Below are 8406 nucleotides of genomic sequence, written 5' to 3'. Positions count from 1 at the left end.
CTGGCTCCAGGTCCACGACCTGACCATTCCTAACGTAACTTGGTGGAACACAGACTGGAAGATGCTCTGGCAGAACAGCTCAGTAGTGCAGCTTTTGGAGCCTGGCTACAAATCACTGCTGAGCAGCACACCAAAAGCAGGGTCACTTTTCTGCTAGCCCTGCAAACACCACTTGTGCTTCAGCCAGACACTTTTTTTTTTTTCCTGCCTTCAGTGAACAAACCTGAAGGGGGAGAAAAAGATGCAGCTATGAACTTTGCCTGCCTTTTTTGTCTCTAGCTTCAGTATTAAATGGATTGCTTCTTGGCCAATGGCTTCCCAGCCAGGAAGGACCATTTGGCTTTTAAGAGCCTGCAGACATCCTCACTAGACCCCTGTGGGCTGCTTGCCAACAAACGCCTGTCCTCATCCCCAGCACAAAGCAACTGGAGCACAAGCAACAGAAGTATCCGCGTTTTTACGGGACCGCAGAAGGCGGCACCTGAGATCCGCACACAGCTTTGGTTCCAAGACAGATCTGCACAGTCCACAACAGCTTTATCAGCAACACTCAACCTGAGCAGCAGGAGGAGGCTAGAAAGTGCTCCAGCCAGACTGGGAAGAGAAAGCACCAGTATGAAATGGCCTCTTTTGGACAAGGATACGTGAGACCGGACAACCCTGTCCTACTGGCCCTGCCTGCTACACCTCATGGACAAGGTGTACATGCTGGACAAGGAGGAAAGCCTAGAAAACAGGTTAGCTGGGGTGCAACAGGTCTGGCAGAGCAGAAATCAGCCAGACTGTGGCCTGACAAAGGAGCTCATGCAGGCTGCAAAGTCGTGAGCACCATTTTTGGTATTTAGCATTAAGCTCCCCCCCACTTTTTTTTCTTAAATAAAGCGCCTATACCTACTTGTTTTAAGTGAAATCATCGGTCTGTTAGATACATATGCACTTTCTGAACAAAAAAGGGCAGATGCCAAGAGTGTACCTATATAAGAAATTATGTGTTACTGCGGGGGGGAGAACTTGCTTAAGTTCATGGTGGCCAAGAGAGGATTCCATCGCAACAGATGGAATCCTGGCACTTAGCAGGGAGCTGTAAGAAAGAATCACTGAAGTAGCAGCTCTGACTTCTGTCATGCAATATTTCCAGAGGGTTATTGTTACAAAACAACTCTTCTTTCTTGGGCAGAACATTACCAAAACCAAAGCAGGAGTGAAAAAAGGATCATTATTTTTCCATGCTTCCCAATTTCAGCACAATCTCCCTGCACTTCTTGAGGAAGCTGATGAAAACCTTAATGGATTGCTGTCCAGGTGCACTAATCCCTTTGCGTTCAGTATAATTCTGCAGACAAAATAACTTCTTTGAGTTGGGGCTTTAACACTGTTCCATCTACACACAGAAACTCAAGGAAATCGGTAACAACAGGTGTTCAGGTGGGAATTTGGCTGTGGAGACATGAGCCCCACCTTAGACTACCAGTCTAATTATGCATCGGACAAGCCGCACATCGCACGCTGTTGCTCTTACCCTGAGGGCCCTCACTGAAATCTTTGACAGAGAAGCATGGAAAGGAGAAGGAAGGTTTGTTTGTGCCCCACGTCTTTGCCTCTGTGTGAATCTGATCGCTCCATCCATGTGCTCACTCACCCATGGCTTGGGCACTCCTTCATCCTGATGCATCACCAGAGAAGTTTCCCTCTCCTTCTCCACCTGCCCTCAGAGGCATCCCGGAGTTCTTCAAAGGAGGACACGGGTCTGGCGTGGAAGTGGCTGCCTGCAGCTACAGACTCGGAGCCCTGAATCATGAGAGACAGATCTGCACTCAGACAGGCAGCAGAGGCTGCTGCTTGTGAAGATTTCGCTAAAGCTGCATCTGCACACTGGGGCCTTTCCCCTGCTCACGAAGCTACCAAAAATATATACATATATACATACATATATATATACACATAAATGGAATAAAGGTAAGGTGCCTTCCACAGAAGAAATGAAGACGCAAGAACATCTCCTGAACAGATTTAGTTGCGTGCTGCTAGACCTGCAAAACACTCCTCAGAGAGTTAAGTAGGGAGATAGAACGTATTTTGATGTATTTAACAGTTACAAAGAAGCAGGGCAGTAACAACAGCTCCTGAAACAACAACAGCCAGGGCAGATTTATCACCTTGTCCTTTGGAAACTAATCAGATTTCTATAATATTTAAACATAAGATCTTATCGAAACTATAGTACCCTTCCAATGAGATGCACATTCTTATCACACACACACACACACGGTGACTAAAAAGCCTTAACACTAAATGTAGGCAAAGGATCTGTTTTTCTTTCCACTCAGAGTAACCAAGTCTGAAGTTAGGTGTCCTAGAGAGCCTAACAAAACCCACTACTATACAATCATAATGGCCAATAGGATATTATTGTCAAAATTCTCAAAAGCACAAACAAAAATCACCCACTTTGTGACCTTCTATGGAGATCTCTAGTTACAGAGAGAAGGGAACTGCCTATCTCAGTCATCCTGAGCTTTGCACCTTAACGCACTAGTGGCTTTGGGAAACTTCAGGGAAAGTTGCAGAAAATTTCCGACTCTACGGCATGTCTACACCCTGGACCTTCAGGAACTTCACCTGATGCCGAGGAAATGCTCTGCAACAAGGACCGTGTTTTCTGCAAGACACTGACACCCCCATCTGCAGAACCACGGGGGCGACACAGCCAGGAAGCTGCTTTGTGCCTGTGGAGCTACAGCACCAGGGGATTCCCAGCAGCTCCATATACCGCACGGCTTCAAATAAGACCAAAGTGGTTTTGACTACACAGCTGACAGTTGGCACTGCATCCTAAATCTAACAAAAACCAGCTATCTTTAAAGGGAGAGTATTTTCTGGCTTCTTTCCAACCTGCTCTCAAAGCTACCTCTGTAAAATGACAGACATGGGGGGGTGGGGGGAGTGACAAAAGAAAAGAAAAAGAGGTTCAATATGTACAAGTTAAATCCTAAGCCATTTTCCTTAGTTGCAGGTGTTCAAACCCAAACTTGGTCCGGTTTATACTTTTTATTCTAAAATTCACAACAGCGAATGAAGAACCAAGAAGAGAATGTCTAATCCTCCGTTCTTTTCTTCCTTCTCCTTTCCACTCCCACCAAAAATACTAATCTCTTGCCTTCTTCCAAAATGTGTAACCAGGCAGTGGAAGACGGCCTTTCTTAGCAATTCATGAACACAGCAAACTTTTGCCTTATGGGAATACTGCAGAGATGCACACAACTTAGTTTTTGTTCCTTGACAGAAATGCTTCATTATTCTCACTTCTAATCTTTTTGCAAGGAGAAGTCAGACACTAGTACTGTAACACAAAGTTAAAATTACACACACAAAATTATTCCCCTCACTGCACCGTTCCTGGGTAAAGCAGCTCCTCTGGCAACAATAGCTGGAGCTGGAAGTATCCATAGGTGAATGAATACCATGCTTGATTTAATACCCTTCTCAGGGGATTTAGTCTTGGCAAAGTGCCTGTGTGGTTTACGTCAGGAGGGAGACGCAATTCGCGTGCAGATCCAGGGCTCACGAGCAGGAAGCTGTTCAGTGCTAATGGTGACTAACAGCAGTGAGCACCCCATGCATTAAAAGCCCACCTGGGAACCATGCTCCAGCCAAAGGACCATATGATGCTGGTAGCAGAGAGAGAAACAAAGATAAATACCCACACCTCTCCCATGGAAGCAAAAGCAGTGACTTGAAGTTACTGTGAGATCTTGTAATTAGATAAAGACCAGAACACTCTCCGTGCATGAAAATGTGCAAATAAAAATGGAAAATAAAAAGCCTGACACTTACCCTTTGGATCCTTTTAGAAACACATGCTGTTTTTCCAGGTATGAGAAAACTAATATTTGTAATACATATGGATGAATAATGCCTTGATTAGCCTATTCTACTGGTATTTGATTTTTGCCTATCAAAATTGTCAGAACCTTGTATGTTTAAGGAAAAACACACAAAAAAAGGCTACCACCTTTACAGTAACCAAGCCTGGAAGGTCAAAAACTGTGTTAACTGTAATTCCACTGCTTGAGGTTAAGCACCACGCTGGCACGCTGCTACTCACCATGCATTTGCAAATAACAACTAGTACCACGTTTCTTTGGGCAGCTGTGAGAGACCGGACACAACCTGCCCTTCAAAGTGTACAGGAACCAGAGGACAGACACACTAGGCTGCTTATGGAGCAAATTGTCCCTTAATACACGGAAATAATACAGGGATGGGGAGAAATAACGGCTCTAACCCCCTGGGACAGCACAACGTTGCACTGATTCACCACTCTGCAAGGGCTGGAAAAGCCAGGCTATGGAAAGGAGATGAGGAAAAGGTGTTGAGGCACATGGCCAGTACAGAACTACTTCCTGGCTGGTGTGACAAAAGCAAACGGAAAACTCCTGCCAATAGAGTGAATTTTCAAACAGGGTTTTGAGAAGGCAATAGCAACCTCCCCCCCACAAAGCATTGAGAGAGCAACACAGCGCAAGGACGATCTCAACAAGCACTTACTTCATACAGCACATAAACTGCTGTATATAAACTGTGTCCAAAGTTATCAAGCAGACATGCAGAAACAAGCAAAAAAAAAAAGGAAAAGGAAAGAAATGTATTTAGATTCAATCCAGGAGGAAATTAAGGAGCCCATTCCAAAATGGACTGGGAAGCTGCAAATCACGGAAAGCCTGTGGTCCAACTGGTTGGCTGCTTTGCATGCAGCTCTTTGAGTGAAAAGGCGAGCAAGTAGAGCCAGGCTCGTGAATATTTGCTGCTGTGAGTCCATAAGCTGCTTTAAAAACAGCCAAAAGATAGGATTTCATTCCAGACAGCAAAGCAAATATATATATAAAAGCTACCTATTTCCTATGCCTTTCCTGTACATTTGTGCAGCACGTACCACAATGGGATTCAGATGCCACTGGACTGTCTCTGTGATGCCGCAATAGCTGTAACAGGCTTGCTGAAATTAGTAAACTTGTAACAAATTGTAACAAATTCAAAGGGCCTCCCCTCCAGGCAGCAAACAATTTCTGGAGCCTGTTTTCCTTCAAATCCTAACTTTTGTTTTCTATACAAATATCCCCTTCCTTCTATTTGTACCTCTTTGATAAAGGCAAATCACTCCCACAGACATATGTTGGTGAGGAAAAGCAGGAGCAAAGCAGCATTTCTTGCTCAGGACAAGAACTGCAGCCTTCTCCCAAAGGCTGGTAAGATCTAAATATTAACAAGCAAAAATAATTTCAGAGGAAAGCTGAAAAGTTCTTTTTTGTTCCACAGGAATCTAGCCAGCAACAAAATACCCAATGAAATTCTGATGGGAAATTCTCCATTTTTAATGCAAGCGATGCATTAGGTTATTTGCAAGCGAATTCTGACTGCTCTTTCCTGTCATGCAACTCTAGATATTTCACTCTCATTTCTCTTTCCCACTCCCTCTGCAACTCACAGAGCTTGTTGGACACATATTCTTTGTTTGAGATATGATTTGATACCATTCTTATTACTTCCTATTTTGAGGGAGAAACAAAAAGGCACAAAAATGAGCATTACGATATTATGTATTTCAGCCTCTTCCCTCTACACAAAGGATTTTGGTCTCCAGGTTCTTATTCTAGCCTTCTGGCATGTCCATAGCCTTTTCTCCCCAGCACTCAGGTATCTCGAGGGGTAGCATTTTTCAGCACCCACCTTTCTGCTGTGGACACAGCTTGAAGCGCACAGAGCCACCAACTACAACACTGGTGTTAAGAGCTTTTGGCTCAGGAGATACTGACATTTTTTGTACTTGGTGGCGGGAAAGGAGGAAAAAGGAAAGACAAGCCTTGTGTAAACGTTTGCAGATATCGATTAGCTTATCTCAAAAATAAAGGGTTGGTGTTGATATGCATTAGCAGAGAAAGAAACACTACTCTGAGCCTCAGAGCTTTCACACCAGTCACTTCTGCAGCTTGCTCCAGTCGCCTAACAGGCCCCTATCATAATGGAGAAATACAAACTCCCGTGTTTTCTAAGCACATCTGTAGACTCTAAGCAAATGCAAGGATGCAATTCACTCTAGGATTTCTGCAGCTGTTAATAAATCACTCAAGCTATGCCCTGGCAGCTCATGGTATCAGCAGAACCCCTCAAGTGAATTACAGCCATTAATTTACACCAAGGAGGCCATCTATCATCTATTATTGACCATCTGTTACAGAAAAAAAATGTACATTTTTGATAAATTAGTAAATTTTCTGATAGCAGATGACTTATTTTATTCATTTTTACACTCATCTGTGACATTTAACTTCAGGTATGTAATTGATAGAGAAAACTGACTCATGACAGCAGTGAGAGGTGATTTCATGTTGATGGCACCAGCATTGGTGCTTAAGACCACAATCCTGCACCCATGTAATAGAAGAGATTCATTTTCTTAAGGATGTCACATGAAGATATCTTGCAGCTCAGAGTACCTGGAAGCAAATTCTTAGAGTGCCAATGTGAAAATGCTCAGCCACTGTTTGCTGTATGATCTGTTACTTGAAGTCTCTCACCCCTTTGCAGGTCACTTCTTGCAAACAGCAAAAATAATGGCTATTGAACATTTCCTTACTGTAAACAAAGATAAAACATCACCATAACTGCAAGATCTTCTCACCTGCTGATTTAACTCCAGCTCCTTACTGGTATTTCCTTCTTTTTCCTCGTGTTTCCACATCTCTTGGCTATATCGCTGCCCTGTTAAAAATGGCCGGACTGACTGTATAGATTTGGGTTATGGCATGGCCCGTTTACCACAGGATTTAAGGTCAGATACGAAGATCAAACAAAAGAGGCCAACTCTGCAGCTGTGATCAGGACAGGGAGCCTACATGATGCCCAGTAACTGCAGCGCACCAGCTGCTCTACGTAAACCAAGTCTGAAGTTCAAGATTTGATTATTAAAATATTGATGTGATGGGTGGTTTTGCAAACCATATACTTTAGAGACTACATTTTTTTCCCTGAAAACTGGGGTAATCAAAAACATTTGCAATATCAGGCTTGTGGTGGGGTAGCACACACAAGATACTGAAAGTGTAAAAGCTATTGTCAAACTGGGAAATACCTACAAAGTCAACGGATGACAACAAAAAACACAGTTATTTTTCCATTTTATCATTGTAACAATTTAGGAATAATACTAAGAGAACTAAAGACATCAGTTCTATTGATTCTTTGCAGTGTGCACAGAAATAAACTTATACATCACATGGCACATACCCATAATCTTTCAGTCTCATGGAAACTTAAAAAATTCTCCAGCAAAAGCCACAAAAATCTCCATGGGTGTATTGAATAATACACAACAGAATAAAATTATTACTCCTTTCAAAAATACCACCATCCTTTGATAACTAATTAACAAATAGTAAAAGTTTCAGATTTTACAACTCCTGCCTTGCTAAGGCTTAAACCTGACAACACGGTAGTAATTTGGGAAGCAAAACGAATGCTGAAATTATTTGTAGGTTTTCCACAATACAAAGTATAATTAAACTTCTGAAATCACTTTTAGCTAGAGCTTAGCTCCAGATACATCTCATGTATCTGCTAGTTTTCAGAAAGGACATATGAACAGATACTAATTAAAGAGGAGTAAAACAGAAATCTAGTGAAATGTGAGCAGTTAAAAACAGCACAACAGCAAACTTATTCCTTCCCCAACCTTCTTATCTTCAGAGTCAGTATTCTGTTACCAAAGGGGAAAACATTGCAAAATAGGAGAAATAACAAAACAACTAAACTGAAAATATATTTTTTTCCTCCTTTGACTGCTATAAATGTTACTACAATAGCAGGGGAAAACTTTTACGAGAGCACATTGTGAAAAACCAACATCCTTTCTGACTTAACCTGGGCTTTGGTGGCAGACCGGCGGCTGGAGTCGCTATTTGCTGGGTGCAAATACTGTATGTGCACATGTGCTAGTTCCACCACAGTAAGGACTCACCGTCCACTGCTGGAATGAGGGAAAACTCTAGCTGAAGGTTAGGCCAAAGCTGGCATCTTCTGTCCAGCAACAGCTGAAGCGACGGGAGGGATTTCTTTAAGTACACTTGGTGCGTCTAAAAGACAAGGCATAAAAGCCCTTTTTAATACTTCCATAGTGCCACTGCTTGTGATGCTATTAATAACCAGACCTGGCGTAAAGTGCTTCCTTCAGATGTTTATAAACAAACTGCGGAAGCTCATGCCAAACTGGTCTAACAACCAGGCACACAAAAATCATCACTTTAGAGGTGATTTCTTGCTATGAAATTGCTGGACTATCAATTCAAACAGAAGCTCTGTTCATTGGGACACACACTTGATAACTAAAGTAACCCAAATTCTGAAAGAAAT

The sequence above is a fragment of the Tinamus guttatus genome, unplaced genomic scaffold, assembly GCF_059628265.1.
Source record: "Tinamus guttatus ecotype Peru unplaced genomic scaffold, ASM5962826v1 Tinamus_guttatus_pri_ptg000240l, whole genome shotgun sequence".
NCBI lineage: Eukaryota > Metazoa > Chordata > Aves > Tinamiformes > Tinamidae > Tinamus > Tinamus guttatus.
This window is presented reverse-complemented; position numbering follows the sequence as displayed.